The 22,878-nt window shown below is 40.9% G+C and overlaps 2 long non-coding RNA genes across 9 annotated transcripts in view; one reads left to right on the top strand and one right to left on the bottom strand.

Moving 5' to 3' along the window:
* Nucleotides 1–22,878, top strand: part of LOC128109928 (uncharacterized) — a 175,436-nt gene that overhangs the window by 87,144 nt on the left and 65,414 nt on the right. The gene's annotated exons all lie outside the window — the stretch shown is intronic.
* LOC128109930 (uncharacterized) lies at nt 3,285–21,270 on the bottom strand. Its single transcript, XR_008217968.1, has 3 exons — nt 20,939–21,270; nt 15,328–15,436; nt 3,285–5,441 (listed from the first exon to the last, which is right to left on the bottom strand). It is a non-coding gene; the product is annotated as an uncharacterized LOC128109930 (long non-coding RNA).

Raw genomic sequence — 22,878 nt, 5'->3', positions numbered from 1 at the left:
AAGCAGTTATTAAAATATGTAACATATAAACTTATAATTAAATTATATTTTAAAAAGACACTAAATAAGACATCACTTCAGAATTATCTTACTATGACCTATGATCTCCAAGTTATACATAGTTATTGTTTCTGTGTTAGCTATTCGTCACTATAATTAATTATGTAATGACAGCTTTTCTGATGAATAATCTTGATTGTCAACCTGCTGGGATCTAGAGTCACTTAAGAGACAAGCCCCTAAGAATGCCTGTGAGGGGTTATCTATGCAGGTTAACTGAGGTGGGAAGGCTCTGTGGGTGGCAGCATTCTGTGGGATGGCGCCCTGAACTATTTTGAATAAAAAAGAGGAGGTAAACCAAGCAGGCATCTCTCCCTGCTTCCTGACTGTGGATGTGATGTGACCAGCTGTCTTGAGCTCTTGCCTCTGTGACTTCTGTACCAGGATGGGCTGGATCCTCAAACTGTGAGCCGGAACAAACCCTCCTTTCCTTCAGATGATTTTGTCAGGGCATTTTACTACGGCAGCAGGACAAGTAAATAATACCGGCTCTTAGAAAAACAGAGCTGTGGTTCAGAGTTCCAGGAATTTTAGGTATAAAATGTGTAGTACAGGCTCAGTAAAGACTGAACCCTTGCTCTGTCCCCTCTGGGTCTGGGTAGTGGTTGGTAATGGAGTGTTGTGTGAGAGCATGCAATGCACACTGACCCAGGAACAGAGAGAGCTGGGTGGGACCAAGGAAAGCAGGACAACTATCTTCTAACTGCAGGATTCCCAGTAACCCAAGGACCTTCCACGAGGCCTCCTTTCTTAAAGGTTTACAGCATACCTTCCAATACCACTATTCTGGAAACATAGCCTTCAATTGTATGGAACTTTAGGGGTCAAGAAAGCAAAGTAATCTGCATAGTAGACACACCTTGTGATGGAATGTTACTATGTACCTCTACTCAAGAGCCTGGTGTGAATATGGACAGTATACCACTGTGTGAGTAATTATTGAAGAACTACTATGTGATAGACACAGAATAAAGAGGTTCATAAGTTCATGTTTCCAGTCAACCAACACTGCTTCACTATCAACAGTCCAAATCCTGCGTATATTAGCTAACATTTATTGTGAACTCATTGTGCGTCTGGCCTTCTGAAAGGTCCTTTATCCATTTAGCGGCTCAATCCTTAGCTATTTCAGGGAGATTCCGTTATTACCCTCAACTTCCAAAGGAGAAAAGTGAGTATGCTACTCGCCTTGCTGCTATGACAAGATATCTGACCAAAGTTACTTAGTGAAGAAAGGATTTAGTTTGGTTCACAGAGTGAGGCTACAGCCCATCACGGCAGAGGTGTGGCAGGAAGGATGGCTCCGGCTGCTGTGGCAGGAACATGAGTCACCTCCGTTGTTGGGAAGCAGATGAAAGAAAGGGGTGAATCTTAAGGTCCAGCTCGATTTTCTTTTTATTCAATGTATGGTTCTAGTTTGTGGAGTGCTCTTCTAGTTTGGGGGGTTAGTCTTCTCCCCCTTATGGAGTATCTCTGGAAGCATCCTCAAAGACATGCCCATCACAAATCTACCCCTTGTCAACTTGAGACCTGAAACATTATTTTAAAATCACAACATTCAACCTATGAGCCTCAAAGGTCCATGACCATCTCATGATGAAAAATGTAGCCATTCTAACTTCAGAAGTTATTTGTAGTTTTAACAGTTTCTCGAAAGTCTAAATGCAGACATTCTAAGAGGATTCATGTAATGCCATAATCTGTTAACCCTTGTAAAAAAAATGTTTTGTTTTTCCGGTATATAGTCATACAGAATAAACATTCCCACTCCAAAGGGAAGAATAGAGGCATAGTAAGAAAAGATTGAGGAGAAAAAAAGGACTGAAATCCAGTAGGACAAACAGCAAATCTTGCAATCTGACATCGAGGACCGGACCGGTGATGGTGGAATCACTTCGGCTCCAGTGTCCTCAGATAACCCCATTTCTCCAGCTCTGCTGCCCACAGCACATGTGAACTGTGCCCACTCTTGTGCTAGCTCTACTCCATGTCCGTAGCTTTCCTCACCGGGTAGTCCCTAGTTCCAGCATTTCCAACATTCCATGGTCTCCATCGCAACTTATACTTCACCTCTACAGCTTCACCCGATGGTTTCTCGGAGTTTCTCTGAAGAGATCTGGTCCTCCTACACTTTACCCAGCTTCTGTGACTTTCTTGAGTCTTGGTGCAGGCTTCTGTGATCCTCCCACTCTGGAATTTTCATCCCTGCATAAACAACACCACGTGGATGACGCAGGTCAGTTTTATTGTTAGCTCAAGATGTAATCTGTCATGCCACCACTGGTAGAGGGGCCTTAATGTGCCTCGGTAGCTGAACCCAGTAAACCACTTTCCTAGGTGGAGCAGAGACCCCTGATGGTGGTGGTATTCTCAGTTCAGGCTCTCTCCTTTCAAATATTTTGTGTTCCTACAATATTGAACTTTTAATGAGCAGGGTCTTGACCTCAGGGCACCTTTCCTGGTGTCTGCTGTGAGGTTTCCATTTAATGATGCTTATGTCTTTTACTATTATTCCTTCTTTCCCCTGCTTGTGCCTTATCTGCAACTTTCCTCACTAAATTGCACATTTCCCATGTTTTTCTGCTTTTTATCTCACTGAAAATTTGAGTAGGATCAGTAAGGAATAGCCATGCCAACTGCTGAATGCTGCTGTTGTTGTAACGAAGCCACCAGAGACGTCTACTGTGTCATGGGTTTGAGCCATTAGAAAGTCTTTATTAGCTCACCAACTAAAGTTCAGGATCCCAGGGTAGCCCCGAGCCTTTCTCGGGGTGAACTTTTAATTGCAGAAACGTATCCTGGGTTACTACACCTCAGTTAACAAGGACAGTTATCCAAAAGTGGAACTACAGAAGCCAAAAAGCCAAGTAAGTATATTCAGGGACTTTGCCAGAACTATGGACTCTGATGGATTAGGTCTTTGTTAATGTTGCTTGTGTCCTGGGTTCCATGGCTTGAATAGTATTTCCATCATGGTGCCAGTTGTGCTAAGATGTGGGGACCTGTTACATTGTCTCAAAAGTTCCTTCCGTTTTTTTGGTTTTTTTTTTTTTTTTTTGTCTTTTTTTTTTTAAAGCAAGCCGGGCCATAGTGGCGCACACCTTTAATCCCAGCACTCGGGAGGCAGAGCCAGGCGGATCTCTGCAAGTTCGAAGCCAGCCTGGTCTACAGAGCGAGCTCCAGGACAGGCACCAAAACTATACCGAGACACCCTGTCTCAAAAAACCAAAAAAAAAAGTAGCACACTACTCTTGAGTTAGGCCTCATCAAGCTTTTAGGAGATAGGTAGAAAGCAGTTAGATTTTTTTTGTCAGAATATTATGGATTTTCTGTAATCACGTTTCTCATAGTGTCCTTATTCTCCTTTGAAATCTCAGGAGGATTTCACTGCCTTCGTCTCTCTTGTCATTCTGGCCATCCACACATCCATTAGGATGGGCGATTAAGCTCTGTTAACACTATTCTAGGGGTTCTCTCCCTCACCTTCATGCTCTTCCACATTCTTCCCGCAAACCAGCTCTAAAGGCCTATAACCACGTGGTCAGTTTATTAAGAATAGCAGGCCTTCTTCTTAGAACCAATTTTCTGTATCAATTACTTTTTTTCTTTCTTGATATGACAAAAGCAGTTGAAGGAAAAATTTATTTTAACTTATAGTTTGGGTGAAATCCATCACATTGGAGAGGGCAATGAGCAGGAAATGTCCCCACTGTCCCTACTATCACGAACCTTCTATCATGACATATGGGGTAGAGGAGAAACAGGTATCCATCAGTAAATACAGAACATGCAGATGTCAGTAAGTGCCATGGAGCAAAACTAGAGCAGGGAAAATTGATAGAATATATTGAGCCAGCAGTGTACATCAATTCATGTATTTTAATATCACCCTCACTAAATGGTTGAGCAAATCAAGGTTCAGAGAGGCTAAAAGTACGTCCACAGACACAGGCTTTGTGAGTGGAGGAACCAAGATCTCCATCTCCAATAGTGTGCCTCCACATTTATTATTATCCAGCCACAGGATAAACAAGTGTCCAGCTCAGCTCACAGTGGTGCTGAATGCTGGCTGTGCTATGGCTACTGAGAAGCCCACAGGAGTGAATGTAAGATCTTAAATGGAGGCCCAGCCACAAGGCCCTGCTTCTCATTGGTCACTTAGAGGGCTTTGTTGATGAAAATAGACTTATTGTGGCTAAAATGGGTCACAGGTGGCAAAGGCCAGGGACCGACAAAGAGTTTCACTGGATTCCATTAGCGCTCAAAACATTGTGCTCAGTGAATAGGCACTGCTGGGGCATGCTGGGGCATGCTGGGATGTGTAGACACTGCTCTTTAAAGTACCCTGCATTGCCCCACTGGAAATACTGTATTTAATGTCAACTTGGTCTGACCTTTAGTTTCGGTGGCATTTACTAATTCTATGAAAGCAGCCATTTTTTACTTCCCTAAAGCTTGATAGGAAATCAGACCATTAGTTAAGCCTAGCTTAGCAGATGCAGAGGCTAAAGGCTTGACAACATATTCCCTACAACCTGGGAGCAGATACAGAATGGCCTCCGATATTTTTAGTTTCTTTAAAATTCTTACACCAGGGAAACCAGAAGAAAGTGGCATTTAACAATAGGTTAATGTATCAGTTTGACATTCTAGGAATCCAACAGAAGCCAGCGCTGGCAGAGTAGGCCTGACTGTTTGGAGAATAGAAAATACTCCCAGGTTACAAGTATTTCAGAATCCCCAGTCATTCAGTGATAGTCATTAGGTGGATTAATGTCCACTTGTCACTGTAGCACTCATCAAAATTTTAACAGCTTAAAACAGACCTATTCTTTGTCCGTTACAGTTAGGCTCAAGTCCAGGTTGGCTTAGCTGGGTTTTCTGTTCAGATGTTTAAAATGCTAAGTCAAGATGTTGGCCAGGGCAGAACTCTTATTTAGATGTTCTGGGGGCGGGGGGAGTTTATTTCTAGGCTTGTTCAGGTTGTTGGAAGAATTTACTTCTTGAAGTTGACAGTTTCCTTCCTGAGAGATGTCTTCACTCCCTGATTTAGGCTTCCTCCTCTTCATGGCCGGCACTGGAAGGTTGGGAGTCCCCACATCTCGAAATCTCATTGCTCTTTCTAATGCCCAATTCTTCCAGCTCATGTAATCAGATTGGGTCCACAGGAATAAGGCAAGTATCCCCCTCCCCTCCTCTACGGTCATAACAGAAAGTTCACAAAGTTCCCTTTGCTGTACATAGGCATTCACAGGTTCTGAAGACGGAGAAATAGAACTCTTCGGGAGTAGATATCTTGTCTCTCATACCTCTATCTTTTTGACCCAGGTCTCTTGATATTCAGGATTCTGTAGGGAACATCTATGTGGGCACCTTGAAAGCTGAAAATATAATACATATGGGAGGTTCAAGGGAAGAAAGAAATGCAGATGTTGTAGTTAGATAGTTAGATCAATTTTGTATGAGAATAGATGCTTCCAAGTATGATATTGTTAATATTATGGTATCACTTGTAAAAACATCTACCCGTTCATTCTTTCCACAGTATTTATTAAGTGCTTCATATGTGTGACACTATTCCAAATTCTAAGAGTATAACAGTAAAGAGTAGACAAAAATTCTTGTTCTCATGTAGACAAAGTTCTATATTTGGAAACATAAATAAATATATGACCTAAAAGCGAAGAGAAAGTATTATGAAGGGGAATAAAATAAGGGAGAAAGAGGGGATGTTTTGATGGATTACAAGTTGATTGCATCTTTCTTTTTTTATTATAGTGTGTGTGTGTGTGTGTGTGTGTGTGTGTGTGTGTGTGTGTGTGTGTGTGTGTAAGGTCAGAAGACAACTTGTGGCAGAGAGTCCTCTCCTTTTATCATGCTGGTCCTGGGGATTCCACTCAAGTCCTCAGGTTGGCAGCAAAGGACTTTACCTACTGAGCAATTTCACTGTGCCTAGGTTGCATCATAAATACAGTTAGTCAAAGCTGCACTGGGAAGGTAACATGTCAGGAGAGCCTTGAAAGAGAGTTAATGTAGAAGTTACTTGTAAGTATAGAAACTGTCCATGCACAGTCAGTTTCTGATTGGTTTCTTGGCCTTGAGTTTGGATGAGTTCCCAGTGGGAACACATTTAGGTATAGAATGGAAAGCTTAGAAACTGGGCATGGTGGCACCTGCTTATAAATTAGATCAGTGAGGAGGCCAAGGAAGGTGGATTTCAACTGGGGCCTGGGAAATATAGTTAGTTTGAGATCAGCTTGGGCTGAAATGTGAGATTCCTTGCCCCTAAAATAAAGAGTTTAGAAATGAATCTTGAGCAACTACACAGTTAGAGGTCAAGGAAAGGTGACCAGCAGCCACATGAGGTAGCAATCAGGAGAAACGTTCAAGTGTGTGTGGCAGTGTTTCCAAGTAGAGGATTTGTTTATCGGTGCTGAATACTACCGATGGACCAATTAAAATGAGAATAGATAGTTGAGCCCCAGATTCAACAATTCAAGGTCTTTAGTTTCTGTGTCACTAGGACCACAGAAAGCAGGAAGAGAGGGCTTAGAGAGAGTGGTGGTATAAAACATCCAGGAGTTTTGAAGAAGAACAATGGAGAGAAGAAATACCCGGAAGGAAATGTGAGCACAGGTGTTGTGGAACATTATTTTAACTAGGCAAAGATGTGTTACATTTGCCTAGGCTGCGGAATATTACTTCAACTGTGTAAAGCTGTGTTATATTTGTTTCTGCTGCATTTGCTAAATTATGTAAGGATGTGTTGCATTTGTTTCACCTTGCCTGACTAAGGCACCTGATTGGTCTAATAAAAAGTTGAACAACCAATAGCTAGGCAGGAGAGGGATAGGCGGGGCTGGCGGGCAGAGAGAATAAATAGGAGGAGGAGGAATCTCAGCTTGAGAGAGAAGAGGATAATGAGGGAGAAAGAGAGGGACGGGGCTGGGACCAGAAGCCAGGCAGCTGTCAGTCAGCCAGACATGAGAAGCAATGAAAGCAGGACATACAGAAGGAAAGAAAGGTAAAAAGACCTGAGGCAAAACATAGCTGAAGATTAAAATAAGAGCTAAGATAAGGCTGAGCATTCATAGCTGATAACAAGTCTCTGTGTCCTGATTTGTGAGCTGGTTGGTGGCCCAAGAGAAAAAGCCTGCTACACACAGGTGAATAGATAGCATGTTCATGCGCTGATGACAGTGAGGTATAGCAGGAGAAGAGATATAGATAAACAAGAGTAAGAATGGCCATTTCTTTCAGTGAGGGAAAAGGAGCTCAGGATTTGGTGTTTTCCCTATTCACCCATTAATCATTTTGAAATGGGAATGTTTATTCTGTGACAGGCATATAACAAGTGCTTGATTTTATAGGAGTTTATGGCTAAGAGCTTGCCTTAAGTTTCAGAAGAAATTTGGACTCAGGGCTATTAAAGTGTTGCAACGTTAAAGACTGTGGGGACAGGAAGTTGAAATGAGTGCATTTTGCATTACAAGATGGTCATGAGCCTGTGAGGACAAGGAGTGGAAAGTCATGTTTTCAAAGTGATGTGTTTTGGTGTCAGATTGACAAGGGGGTAGAGCTGTGGTATTTAATCTTGACTGTCAATTTGACAGGAATTAGAATCACTATAGAAATAAATCTGTGTATGTCTATGAGGGATTATTTAGATTAGTTTAATTGAGGTTTAAAGACCCACCCTAACTGCAGGCAGGAGCATTGCACTGTCTGGAGTCCTGGGCTGCATGAATAGGAGAAAATGAGCTGAGAACAAACAGCTGCCTCAATGGACTGCATCCTTGAACTGTGTGCTGAAATAAACCCTGCCTGAAGCCATTTTTTTCTCAAGTATTTTGTTACAACAACAAGATAAGTAACTAATAAATCTTCTAACCACTCTACAAGAAAGAAGTTTGAGAGATGAGGAAGGGGGGAAGGGTGTAGGTCAGGTGTCTTTTTGGAAGGTTTTTGAAAGCTTCCTGTAGGTATATATTTCTGCTTGTATCTCATTGGTCTGAAGTGATATGACATCACTTGGCTACAAATAGTGCGGAGATTTTATTTTGGGTGGCATAGTCCCAGGTAGGCTTCTACTATGTGCCAATAGAAGATTTCACATCAGGGACTTCTGGACTGCTGGCCACTGTCACTGTATTTGACTGCTTTGCATTTTTCCCTCTCCCTGATCAGTGTTTCATGTCTTAGAATTTGATCCTTAATCCTGTTCCCTAACTATCGAGTCCCAGATATCCAAGAGATAATTTATTGCCTTGTGAGCACAGTAAAATGAGAAAGAATGTGGAAGGCAGATAGCCTTGGCTTCAGATCCAGGCTTTATAACCTACTGCTTCAATAAATTTGAATAGTTGCTTAAATCTTCTGGCCTTATGTTGTCTACTGAATAGTGAAATTAAACTCAGTTTACAAGGTTATAGAGAATGAAATGAGATTATCTATGCCACCATAATTGACACCCACACATCCTCTTTTCCTCAGTGACCTAGCTGAAGGAGAAGTTCAGTTTTTTGAGAACCCCCCACCCAGGGTTGACATTTCCTGGCTGCTGGCTACTATACAATAATACCTTTCCTTTGCTAATGCCAGACAGACAGACTCACATTGGGTTACTGCCATCTCTCCTTCACTGTGTGGTACCTATGATATTTGAAGATGATTGGTAACTTCTTCTGCCCCTTCACAACTCTAGGGGACAGACTGATTTTTGGAAGTCGTGTGTGTGTGTGTGTGTGTGTGTGTGTGTGTGTGTGTGTGTGTGTGTGTGATATTTTCATATGCTCAGGTTCCTGTCAAGAATTTGATTATTATTATTATAATAATTGATGAGGTGATTAATTGATTGATGTGTCTCACAGAAACAAGCCTGAGGTGAATATTTCTCAGGCAGAGCTGCACCTGACATTGCTGTGAATCAGTGAGACAGATAGTTGGTCAGCCACGGTAGCCCTGACCAGATGAGTATAAGTTGATATGGTCTAATGTCACAGCTAACGTCAGCTAACATCAGTTCTTGACTGTCATCAAGTATTTCTGATACACTACCTCTTATTACCGAAGTCCATTCCTGCTGAAGCCTTCATTGTTCTCACGACAGAGAAGTGTCTCCACCAGGGCTGCACTGGCTGTCTCTGCTTTGAGGGTTTTGCTGGGCTCTGGACCTATACGGAGGATTTTTCTAATTTGAACTGTCTAAGATCTCTGTGGCTCAAAGACCCTCATCTTGGCTTGCTATTCCAAGAGCTATGATCAAGAAGTAGACCTGCTTCAACTCATGGCACAAAGAAGGAAGGGAAAAGAGAGGGAAAGGGAGAATACTGTTTTATTCTGTTGTATATTGGCTTCTTGCCCTGGGTTGAGCTTCTGAGAGTATTCCAGGTCAAGGTTAAAAGCATGGGTTTGAATCTCAGCCCAGACCCTTATTAGCATGGTGACCTCAGACAGATCACTTAACCTCTTTAAGTGTGCTTTTAATTGGAAAAATAAAGGAAGCCAATGTTGGACCAGGTATCACAGGCCTACAAACCTAGCTGCTGGGGAGACAGAGGTAGAAGGATCACAAGTTTAAGTTTTGGTTGGACTACAAAATGAGTTCAAGTGCACCCTGGGCTATTTAGTGAGAGTCTGTCTCACAATAGAAGCATAAACAAAAAGGGCTGGGGTTATAACTCAGTGGTAGAGTACTTGCCCAGCATGTGCAAGGTCCTGGGTTCAATCCCAGACACACACACACACACTTACTTTCTGGAAAATTGGGAAAAAATAAATGATATATACGTATTTAGTATAGTCTGTAATTTAATAAGTTCAATAAATGTTGGTGATCATTATAATTAAATTCCTGAGGAAAATGCTTACATGAGGAAACTCCTTCCTGAGTGTTGAGTATTGGGATTATTATTATTTTAAAGAGTTTATATTTATTGCAGCTTTAGGTTCACTACAAAATTGAGTGAAAGATATAAGCTTATGTACCTCCTGCCTCTCCCACAGTTAACACCCTTTCAACAGAGGGTATATCACATATATCTTATACAAATATTTCCCCCGAGACTGTGGCTTATCTTTTCATTCTCTTGTAGTGTATTTTGCAGATAAAGAGCTTGCACTTCTAATGAAGCCCAGGTTATTAATTATTTCTTTTATGAACCATGCCTTTAATGGTATATTTAAAAAGTTTGTTTTATCATACCTTAGATCATCTCCATTCCTATCTCACATTATCTTTTAAGGATTTCACAGCTTTGTGTTTTAATTATGAGCCAAAATAAATCCTTTCTTCTTTAAAACATAAAGTATGTTTCTTACATAACACACAATTGGGTCTTTTTAAAAAATTTACTCTGTCAATCTGTGTTTCTTCAATGATATACTCAGAACGTTGATGTTTAAATGATCCTTGATGGGGGCTGGAGAGATGGCCCAGCAGTCAAGAGCATTTACTGCTCTTTCAGAAGGTCTCAGTTCAGTTCCCAGCACCCACATGGCAGCTCACAACACTCTGAAACTCCACTTCTAGGGGATTTGATGCCCCCTTCTGGCCTTTGTGGGCACCAAGTTACACATATAGTACACTTACATACATGCAGGCAAACCACTCATACACATAAAAACAAAACAAATCTCTAAAATTATAATTGATACAGTTAGAATAATATTTATCATCATCATTAATAGTTTCTGCTTGTTGCTTTTCTTCTTTATTCCTATTTTTAATTTTTTTTAACTTTTTCTGGCATTTGTAGTTGAAAACTTTATGTAATTCTATTTCTTCCCTTTTTAATATATTAGTTATATTTCCTTTAAAATTTTATTTTGCTGCCCTAGAGTTTGCAACTAACATTTATAACTAATTCACTCCCACTTCCAAATAAAAGTACACCTCAGTTTGGACAAGGCTGTTATAGTAAAAATGGACACCATTTATTTCGTGTGTGTGTGTGTGTGTGTGTGTGTGTGTGTGTGTGTGTGTGCGTAGGCTATAATCATCAAATACATTGTTGTTGTTATTTTGCACAAACATATGTTAGATTAATTAAAACAAGAAAAATACATTCTCATTTTCTCTTCATTTATTCTTTCCCCAGTACTTTCTTCATATAGATGCAAATTTCTGACCTATTTAATTTTTATTCTCTCTGAAAAGTATCTTTTAACACTTCTTGCTAGCCATAAGTTCCTCAATTTACATTTTTCTGAGACAGTATTTCCTCTTTACTTTCAAAGAATTAACTTCATATGATATAAAGTCTGTAGATTGGTGACATTTGTCTCTAAACATTTTAAATATTTTATCCTATCTTGCTTGCATTGTTTCTGAAGAGCAGGCAGGTAGAATTCTTATCCAGAAGTATTTTTCTCCTGTAGGTTTTTGTCGTTGTTATTTTTGTTTTTGGTTTTGGTTTTTTTTTTTTTTAGATGCTTATGTTGTCTTTGGTTTTCCGCAGATTGAGGACAATGCACTGAGCGGTGGAGATTTGGGGCATTTATCTCTCTGGCTGTTCTCCAAACTGCCTGGATCTGTGGTTTTGTATCTGTCTGACATTAATTTTGGGGGAGTTTGGGGTCATTTTTTTCTTCAAATCTTACCTCTGTTCCTTCCTTCCGGCTTCTGATGTTTCTGTTATATTACCCATACAGTCTGTCTGTACTGTATGGGTACATACTGTATTTGTCTGACCATTCTGGAATATTCTGTTACATGTTTTATAATCTTTTCCCCCCTTTTTTCTATTGGTATATTTTTGCAAGATGAGATTCATTTCTCAGTGTTGTCTAGTTTAATAAGCTCTTCAAGTGCCTTTTTAATTTTTGTTACAAGGGCATTTATCTCTAGCCTTTATTTACCATCCTAGAATTTCCACCTCTCTGCTTACATTATCCTTTTGTTATTATATTCATTATAATATTCCCATTATATCTCATAGCATAGCCATCAAAATTTATTAAGTTATTACAATTATTTCTAATAATTCCACATTCTCGCCACATATAGCTCTAGCTCTGATGCTTGTTAAGCCTCTTAATGTTGTGTGGGCATTTTGTTGTTGTTGTTTACGTTTTAATGCAACTGATATTTTTTTCTATAATGTCTGGACATAATGAGTAAGAGAAACTGATTAATAAGCTTTTTGGTACTAGGGAGATGGCTCAGTGGCATGTAAATCTGGGCATAGTCATCCATGCCTGTAATACCAATGCTCCTAACTGTGAGACAGGAGGGGAGGCAGAAGAATCCTTAGAGACTCACAGGTCAGTGGGCCTGGTGTACACTGTGAACAGCGGAGACCCTGTCTTAAACAATGTGGAAGATGAGACCAACATTTGATGGTTTTCTCTGACCCCTGTATGTACACCATAAAAAAAAAAATGTGTGTACTCAATGTACTCAACCATACACACACACACACACACACACACACACACACACACACACACACACATACCCCATACACACACACACATATTTGCTCCCACAATAAGCCTTCAGTATTGAGAATTAGGGTTGTGGGGGGAAGGAAGCATTCTACAGACTATGTTTGTCTCACTGGGTCTTTTAATGATCCTGTGCCCTTGGACTATGAATCACACAGGTGCTTCTCAAGTTTCTCTCTCCTAAATGAATCAGGAGGGCTGGGCTAGGACAGAGCTGGGTGTTCCCATCTCCCCAGTCCTGGAGCACTACTCAAACCCTAACAGGTAGGCCCTGGTGAAAGAGCTTCTTTTGAGAACAGGTCCCTTTAAGACAGAATGTTCTGGAACATTTCGAATGGACTGCTTTTTCACTCTCTGTGACATCATTAGTATGAGATTTATTTTTCCTCTGATCTTCAGCATGGCAGTCTGGTCAACTTCTTAGAGAAAAGTTCACTAAAGGCAGGGCCCTCTGTGAATGCACCTCTTCATCCCTGGAGTTTTATCTCTGAGACTTTCCTGCACTGGTCCTTTAGAAACCGAGTTTAATTCTGGTTCTCCTCCCCCATTTCTGTTCCCAGGGAGGCTTCTGTTTGTGTGTGTCTGTTCTCCTAAATTGCAATTTTCTGAATTTGCTTGTCTTTCCAATTTTAAGGACAGCCGTTAGCCTCATGAGCTCATTTCTCTGATGAATCTAAGAATCATCAGTTTTTAAAGCTTGCTCAGTTTTTTTCCCCTGTTGTTAATATTGAGTGGTGGTTTCCGAGGCCTTCCATGTCAGGCCAGAAACAAAAGAACCCATTACTTATGTAATTCTCACCATAACCCTTGAGGTGAATGCGGTTAGAGATTTCAAAAATAAGAAACCAGGCTGTCCAAGGTAAGGGACTTGTCCAAGGTCATTTGGCTTGAAGATGGAAGAAATGAGATCAGATTTGCCAGGCATCCCCAAGGATACCACCACACCAGCAGTCCCTGCTCATACAATGCATCCATCACTGGCTTCTGGCTGATTGTATTGGATTTGTACTAGTGCATAATTTGAAGCTCTTGAAATTAAAGCTAAAAGGTATTTTGACCCAGTTTTCTCAATTAGTAGGCAGCCTGGGGAAACTCAGTCTTGGTCATTCAGTAAACTTTCACCTCATTCCTTTTTGACCCATGACTTTTGCTGTTCCTTAGGGAAAGGAATGAGAATGAAGGTAAGATATGCTTGCCTTATTAGGTATTATCAGTGTCAACAAAATGATTTAGAATGTCACAGTTCAGAATAAGGAACCAGAATGTAGCTGCCAGTGTACATATGATTCCCTTAGTTTTGTCAAAGTGAAAAAAAAAAAAAGGACTTTAAGTCCAAAGCTAGTGTTATAGCTGAGTCCTGGTGTGACCTTTGTCTGCAAACAAACCTCCGTTTCCACAAATAACAAACAGCCACTTTCTTACATTTGTATCATCATTCAAATAAAATAAAATATCTCGATCTGTAACTCAGTCAAGGGAACTCAGAATTCCCTTTACCCATCACAGGCAACAGCCACAGTCTTTAGGAAATCTTTGGGAAGAGTTACTCTGCCTACGACAGTGTTATAGAATGAAGGTAAACACACTTGAGTTTGGGGGCTTGAGGGATGAGGAGGGATTGTTCTGGCAAATTTTTGTGCTGAGAGGATATGTTCAATGCCTTCTTCTGTTGAAGGATTAGTAAGACTTAGTAATTTTGTGGTGGATAAAGGCAGAATTGAAGCTGGTGAGGGCAAGCAAGGCCAGGCCACAAAGAGCCTAGTATGCTAGACCATGAAGTTTAAATCTTTTATTAGGAAAACTCTCATTTCACAGGAATGCAGCAGGCTGTTGATATGGTCTGGTGGAAGGATGGTGAGGTCTTAATGATGGTAGAGACACCAGCATTCATCAGTCAGGAAAAGCTGTTGATGTTAGGGGGCACCAATTCGTGTGGTATGTTCAAAACTTCTGGCCCAACTTCTCTGTCCTATTTTAGGCCATCTTCCTTAGTTGATGACTCAGCTTCCCAAAGCCTCCAGTTTTCCACTGTCCAACGTCCTTCTGACACTGCTGATGGATTGAGTCTCTAAAGTACTGGTAGCCGGGCCATTGTCTTCTGAGCTGTGAAAGACTCTCAGTAACTTCAGGATGTACGTGGGCCTCTACCACTAGATTGTGATCTTTTCTTTGGTCTCACTCTTATATTTTACTCGGTCATTGTTCCCAGTGAAATCATATTACAGCTCAGCCAACTACTGAGCCATCAATGTCTCCTTTCCCAGAAGTCTTTAAACTTTCATAGGAGCACATGTCATCATTCCCATCTTTGTCTCCTTTTGGGAGTACCTGATAGGTCCACTGGCACTCTGTCTTGTCACTTTGACCTTAACCACATCATCCAATATGATTCAGTAATTCTTAGTATGAAAGTGAATGCTGAAGCAAGATGCTAGGTGAGAGCTGTTGATCCTCAAACTTTAGTTCCCCTGTTTGTCCTCCCTGTCCTCCAAAATCAGCCAGATGCTTTTATTATCCTTCCCTCTTGAGTGGGGGGGGGGAATCCATGAATAAGATAGGACATTGCTTCCATAATTTGGTAATGAATCAGTACTGGATGGGCCTGACCTCATCAAAGAAGCCTTTAAAAAAATTGAGACACATCTTTGCTGGCCTTAATAAAGAAGGGATTCTGGATGTGAGATGCTCTGGGAGGGAGACAGGGTAGTTATCAAGGAACTGCAAATGACTTCTAGAAGCTGAGGGTAGGCCCCTGGCAGACATCCTGAAAGGGAATAGAGACATCAATCATACAGTCTTAAGAAGCTGAATCCTACTTACCAAGACAGGAACTTGAAAGTTAACATGGAATTCCAGAAAACAATGCTTCCCCATGTTTACCTTTTAGGCTGAGTAGAAAACCTCTCTTATTCATGTCTGGACTTCCAACCTACCAAAACAACAATAACAATAAAACAAACAAATAAAAATGAATCAACCCTTCAAAAAACAAACAAACTAATCAGTAGAAGTATTTGAAGGGGCTAAATTTTGGACACTTTGTTCATTAACAACAGAAAACTACCATAAGTGGTTGTCATTGACTCTTCCCACCAATAGACCTCTGGGACCTTTATCCAAACCCATTCTTGCCTCAGCTGTGGACACCAAGAGGACCAGAGAGAGACATCAAGCCTCAAAGTCATTTTCATCTTTTTTTCTACTGACTACCATCTGGTTTAGAGTTACAAAACCAAAAGTGATCATTCTAGAGGAGACTGCTCTTTAATAAAAATTCTGTTTGAAAAGAACTTGCTGAGCCACCTACACAGAAGCAATGCTGATAGGCTAGGTAAGGAAGGAACTGGGCTCTGCTGCCCGCCAAACACTGCATTGTGCATGGCTAAGACTGAGATAGGGAGCAGAAGGAGAAACTTTGGGGAAGATAGTGGCACATAGTTTGCAAAATGTGTCTCCACACAGCAGCAGCAGCAGCAGCAGCAGCAGCAGCAGCATTGACATCCGAGAACTTCGGCCACATCCTAGAACTACTGACTCAGAAACTGTGTTTCAGACAGCCTTCCAGGTGATGGCGTTGTGCAAGAACTTTGAAACCACTGACGTTGACAAATCGTCAGTTGGTTATACAAATAGCAGCGTTTTCTGTGGGAAGCCATCTTTTAAAAAATGACTCAGCGACAAAGGATGGATGCAAGTCACACCAAAAGCACTAGCCTGCTCAAAATGTCCGCAATACTGTGATCAGCCACCCTTGGACGACCATAGAGCCCACTGACTTGAAGGTCAGATACTCTGATATGAAAGTGTCAGGGTCACTCTGGGATGAAGCTGCCAGTAATTGATATTCAATAAATAACTGTGGGTTGTATCAATAAACTGAGACCAAAGATCATATCCCTTGTTTGGATCCTTGGGTTGCAATCTTATCCCAGGTGCTCTCTGGGTTAAGTCTTCCCTCACTAAAGAGTAAGGAGAATTCTTCTGTAGTCAGGAAACTTGTTCTGGAGCCCCAGAAGTGTGATACATGGTGAGCAGTTCCTCAGCATAAGAAAAAAAACCACAGAGTAAAACCAAGCTCCATTCAAGAGCTCACTTCTGCCTCTTCTGCCTTCAGCTGAGCAGCTGTGTTCAGTCTTCTGCATGGACCTACTGCTTCTGCTAGCCTCAAGTGAAATCTTTGACTATCCCTTGGAGAGAGCCTAGGACAGAAACTCTAGTACTCCTTTATGGAATGGGGACAGTACAGAGAAAATAATCAACAGGGAGGTGCACATCACAGATGGGGGATTTAAGGACTTTGTAGACAGTGAAAGCTGCCTACATTCCAAGGGCACAAGGTACTTTCTCAGTCTGGTCAACCAGACCTCAGTTCCTTCTGTACCAAGCACTATTATGTGATTCTCGCGACCTCAGAAAGCTCAGATAATTAAAACAGTTTATGTTTTGCCGTTTCCGAGAATCCCTCTTGCGATTGAAATGATTCATGCACCCAGGGTTTAAAGAAGAAAATAACCTCATTGTTGTTTGCTCTGTTCAAGCTCTCAAGTGCTCGGCTTATTATTTTGTTATCTGGTAAAAATGAGTTGATCTCTAATTCTCTAATCCTTTCCATGGGGAATTCTTACGGGATAATAAAAATTCCTTATTTAACCAGCAAAGAAACAGCTGCTCTTTTCATGGTGTCTACCTTGTCGGGGAGGGTGGGTGAGGGTGATACCTGCTGTCATGTGCTAATTTTCTTATGTCATGGATCAAGTTTGAGGAGAACTAGACAGATGAGATGAGGAAAGGCTGGGGCAGCCTCCTCTTATCCCCACACAAGAACAGGGCTCATAGGTGGCACAGAGATGTGACATCCTAGCTTCTTTATCTCACTGTTGTTATATATCCCTCGTTTTACCTGTTCTTAGTTGGATGCTTCTGTTTACCTGCAGAGCAATTCCACCTCCAGGAAGGTCCATCAAGATGCCCCCCATTGTACCCACTTCCTCACTGTTCCTAAGCCCTGCAAACCACCAACCTCTTTCTTATTTCTATAGTTTTGACATTTCAAGAATGTTACTAAAGGGAACTGTATGGAGTTTTCTATGATTGTCTTAAAAAATCAGTGTAATTCCCTTGGGATCCACCCGAGTTGTTGCATGAACCCATAATTTGTTTAGGGTTTCATACTAAGGGTAGGCTCCAGTTTACATAACCATTTACTTCTTAAAGAAGGTCTGGTTGTTTCCAAATTTGGGCTGCTTGCATTTTCAGGACATATGCATTCATTTGAGAGGACCAAATGCATAATAGTTCAACTTGAATGATAGATATGTTTTTAATTCTCTAAGATCTCACCAAATGGTTTTCCAGAATAGTGTTGCCACTGCATTCTCACAAGCAATGCACAAGTGATCCAGTTTCTTCACATCCTCATAGAACTTCTTGTTGTCACTATTTTGTGTGTGTGTGTATATTTATGTCTAAAGTTGTGTGTGTGTGTGTGTGTGTGTGTGTGTGTGTGTGTGTGTGTGTGTGTGTGTGTGTGTGAAAGAGAGAGCACACATATGCACATGTAAAGGTCAGAGGTCTATGTTTAATATCGTTCTCAATTGCTTTTCCCCTTATTTTTTGAGACAGAGTCTCTCTCTGAATCTGGAACTCACTAAGTAGTTAGAATTGCTGGCCAACAAGCCACAATGATCTTCTTGTCTTTACTTCCCCAGCACTGGGCTTATAGGGTGCCTTGTTGTGGGACATATGATCACGCTGTAAACCCTGCGTCTGCATTTACATTATTAAGTAAAATCAACCTTGGGTCAGGAGGTGGAGGCAGCAATTAGTTGACAGAAAGTAATCATAGAGAGTCAGAGGGAGGCCGGAAAACAGATAGAGAGATGCACAGGAAGTAGTAGGGAGGGACTTTGAGTGTGGCAGCCCTTTTTGGTTTGGGGTGACAAAAGAGACCTTCTCTTTCTGGGACACAGGGGAAGAGGGAAGATCAGCTAGTTGCTCCTCAAACTCTCTGAGCTAGCAGGTTTTCACCCCAGCCTCTGACAACCCAGTCTTTATTGGTAAATAGAATGAGAGAGAGTTAGTTAAAAACTACATTTGGTGGCGGTGGCAGGAGGCGGATCCGGCAGCATGTGAAAGTCCGTCCAGCCTGCTTCTAAAGAAGGCGGCCAGTAAGTGCAAGCTGCAATTACTGGCTGAGACAGCAGATTCAGTGCAGCTGCTGTCCCGGAGCATAAACAACAGGGGCGCTGCTGGGTGTGGTTTTTTATGTGGGTGCTGGGGATCGATCTCATGTCCTCATGCTCACACCACAAGCATTTGACTGACTAAACCCTGTCCCCAGCCCTGTCAATATTTTTTTTAAAGTCATCCAGCAAGCATGTACTGATAGCACTTTGTAGGTTTAATTGTTATTTTCCCATTGACTAATGACATGGAGCTTCTTTTTACGTATGTATTTGACATCTGTATATGCTTTTCAGTAAAATGTCTAGACACCATATGTATTTAATTTTTGAGATTATAAGTTTATTACAACATTTCTCCCTTCCATTTCCTCCCTCCAAAACCTCCCACATACCCCTCCCTACTCCCCTTCAAGTCTGTGGGGTCTCTTTTCACTAATCATTATTGCACACATATATGCATTTGTGTATACACATATATATATATATATTCCTAAATATAACTTGTTGAATTTGTATAATGCTGCATATATGTATGTTTTCAGGGCTGACCGTTTGGCACTGGAAAACCAATTGTTTTGCTTTTGGGGGAAAAGATCACCTTTCTGGGTCTCAGCTTTCCTTAACTGCCTGTAACTCTTCATGTAGGGTAAATGCCTCGTGGGCTCTTCCCCATCCAGTTGGGTGTGTTCATTGGTGTCGGCTTTGTTCAGCTCACACTTGGACAGACATGTGGATGAGACTTTATGGGTATTGCTTCTGATGTTATTAGAAGACGCAATCTCACAGCAAACTTCCTGGTCCTCTGGCTCTTAAAATCTTTCCGCCCCCTCTTCTACAATGTTCACTCAGCCTTAGATAAAGGAGTGTTTTGTAGATGTCGCCATTGAGACTGGGCTCCACAACTCTGCATTTGATTAGTTGTGGTTTAATGTATATTATTTATACATTTTCTAATTATATTGCTTGTTTTGGAGGCGAGATTTTTTTTTTTAATTTCATGAGTTCTTTATGTATTCTAGATATGGGTCCTTTGTCAGATGTGTGATTTTCAGTTCCTTCTCCTTTAATGGCTGGGCTCTTTGAATTTAAACTAAGCACTTTATTTACCTTGGGCCTACTTTTCTTGCAGTTAGGTGTGATTACATGGCAAGTTTCAGGTCAATAATAAGAGCGTGGAAGTGATACAAAGTCATAAAGTACCAATAAGGTTACTTGTTGTGAATGTCTATCCTCTTTCTCTCCTGGGACTTGAACTGCAGTAACCCACCTTCAGCCATGCAGATGAGAACAGTGCTGTGGGGGATGGGGGGCAAACTGTTAAGAAACAAATAGCAAACACTTAATGCTTGTGGGTCTCATGACTTCTCTGGAAAGTTTTCATTCCTGACAGTTTAGTATTGTAGCAGGCATGGGCCGTGTACTAAGAAATAGGCTTGTGCGTGTAAATATGAAGCTATTTACAAAAGTGGTCTTCTCAGATTGTCTGGTTCGCCTACCCCTAAAGCAAAGTCACGAGCTGTCAGGATCCAGATTCCAGAATGGACCAGGGAGCAGAGCGATTAGGTTCACCTGGATGGCTACCCTTCAGACTAATTCATGAAAAAGAATCGAATTTGTGCTTTTTAAAAATCACCCTGTTTTAGAATATCCTCCACTGCACCATCTCATCCCCATTCCCTGGGCACATACTGTATTAACTGTACAAAGATAATTTAACAGTAATTTACACATGCTCCTTGCCAGACAGAGCTTGAAATGGTATGACAGGGAGATCCCAGAGCAGAGAAACGGGCCTGTAGCCAAGTTATAAAGGCAACATTTTGAAAATGGGGTGAGGGTGGAGAGGAGGGAGGAAACTGAGTATATAACATAGGGGGCTTTAGTGTTATTATGTCTCCGAAGGTCCAGAAAAAAGTCTGTGAAATGTTATATTTCAATTTTAGAAATGAAAGAAAATAACCACGTCTCTGAAAAAATTATTTAACTTTCCCAGGGGCATAGCTAAATTTCAACCTCGAAAAGTATCCACTCCAATAATGGATTTATTCACGGTTCCCATTCAGAGACTGACCTGCGGCTCCCCTCCCTGGAGCACAGCCTGGCCTTCCCTCTTCCTGCCAGGTAGAGTTCTGTCAGCACAGCTCCCAGAGAAAGCTCAATAGGAGCTTATTAAGCAGCTTCTGTCTATCTGCCTAGAAGCAAAACCTGGATGAGGGAAGCTAGGGGAACAAGGGAAAGGAACTGACCTTTAAACACAAAGCTTCCGATGACAGGGTGCAGAAATCCTCCAGCTCTCCCGTGCTCTGTGGCGGCCAATCAGAAAATGCCACTCTGTCCTCCCATGTTCCAGGAGAAAACCATCTCCACCCTTTTTTTAGGACGCCCATGAGACTTGTGGAGACTCCCCCATTTACCTGCTGCTACACAACTTTCAGCCCTGTTCCTCCTTTCTTCACAAAAAAACGAACGTTCCCTCTGTCAGAACAGCCTGAGCACCCGAGCAAAGCAATCTCCCTCTGTCCCTCCTGCTTCCTGTGTTTAGCATGTTCGGTGCTGACTCAGGCAGGATCATCTCTCACTTTTTTTCAAAAACATTACAATATAATTACATCATTTATTCCTCTTCTCCTTTCTCCAGTTCCTCCCAGGTACCTCCCCTTGCTCCATCTTGAAATCATGACCTGTTTTTCTCTAGTTATTATTGTTACATATCTCTGTATATGTATTATGCCTAAACATATGAATACAGCCTGCTCAGTCTGATTAGTGTGTTACTTGTGTGTATACGATTTCAGGACTGACCACTTGGCAGTGGATAACCCATCAAGTGACCCTCACCTTTGAATCCTCATGTCCTCCATGTAGGCGGCATGACTTCTCAGAGTGATGTGTGGTCTCCTCCTCAGTGCTTAATGGAACCAGTAGCGGATCCAATTCCCGGTCCCGCACTCTGCCTGTCTGTTGGTGGCATACTGAACATTTGACTTTACTCCTTTGTGAGTATGCACTTGATATCTGGTATTGGCTTCCCTTGCTTGGTTTTGTGGTCTGACAAATCAATTTCCTCAGCATGTAGATGAGTGTAAATGTGATAGATGCAATATAAACAGATATTTTCCCTGTTGGATCAAAAGTGACCAATAAGATGGTCTATTAGTCTTTTTAGGTTGTCTGTGTGTCCAGTTTGAAGTCAAAACAATTAAGAATTTGTTCCCACTGTGAAAAGAGCATATCTTTCATGTGAAGTTTGGAGTTTTATATTTTATATTGTGTTTGACTATGGGATGAAATTTTAAACCATGGTTGTGTGTTTACTGTCTATGATTTAGGGAAACCTTTACCTCTCATTGTTTGAGTGTGTAATATTTTCCTACTTCTTTTTGGGATTGCTGTATTAGATTTTAAAATCTTGATTGATCTTTAGCCTGCATAACTTAGTGCCTATATAAACAAAAAAATTCTAGAAATTAAGGACTTCAATCTCAAATAGCCTCAATGTGGGAAAAATACTGCTGTGTTAGCCAACTCAGAAATGAATTGAGAGTTCAAGTAACTCTTTGGCAAATAAGTCTAATTTAAATAATTTGGGACTAATAAAATTTTAAGTTATTAACATTAAATATAATAGGAATTTAATTTTTATTCTACTTGCATCTGGTCTTTAAGCTTCTATAGGATTACCATCCAGATAAACTGGCATTATTTCTTCTTAATGTCTAAGATCATGAAAAATATGTTTGTATTTAACCAAATTCAATAGTCTGAAAAAACTATTTCCTCACTAGGTTTTATACTATGAGAGCTTAAAGATAATTTTAAGACCTTTAAATAAGTCAAAACCCTGCACTGCTACTAAGTTGAGTTAGTTCAGAGATATTTGTTATATACTCCCAGCATTTCTAAGGAAGATAGAGTGTGGAAACACTTACTATTAATAATAATTTTAATTTGTCTATTATTTATCCATCCTGCAGAATGACTGTATATTTTGAATGTGATAAAAAATGTGTTCTTTTTTTTTGCCAGTTTGAAGCACTGTTATTAAAGACCCGTGGTTATAGAAAGCTGGGGGCTTAGCTGATCTGCAATACACTGATGTGTGATAGACAATTCTCAGTTATCTGATTCCCAGACTTCTCTCAGGAATAGAAATTACTGTGGTTAAAAGTTACAATCAATATATGTG

The sequence above is a fragment of the Peromyscus californicus genome, unplaced genomic scaffold (assembly GCF_007827085.1).
Source record: "Peromyscus californicus insignis strain IS unplaced genomic scaffold, ASM782708v3 Scaffold_14__1_contigs__length_90479793_seg_2, whole genome shotgun sequence".
Taxonomy (NCBI): domain Eukaryota; kingdom Metazoa; phylum Chordata; class Mammalia; order Rodentia; family Cricetidae; genus Peromyscus; species Peromyscus californicus.
The sequence above is the reverse complement of the archived record's forward strand: the minus strand, read 5'-3'. Positions and strand labels throughout refer to the sequence as shown.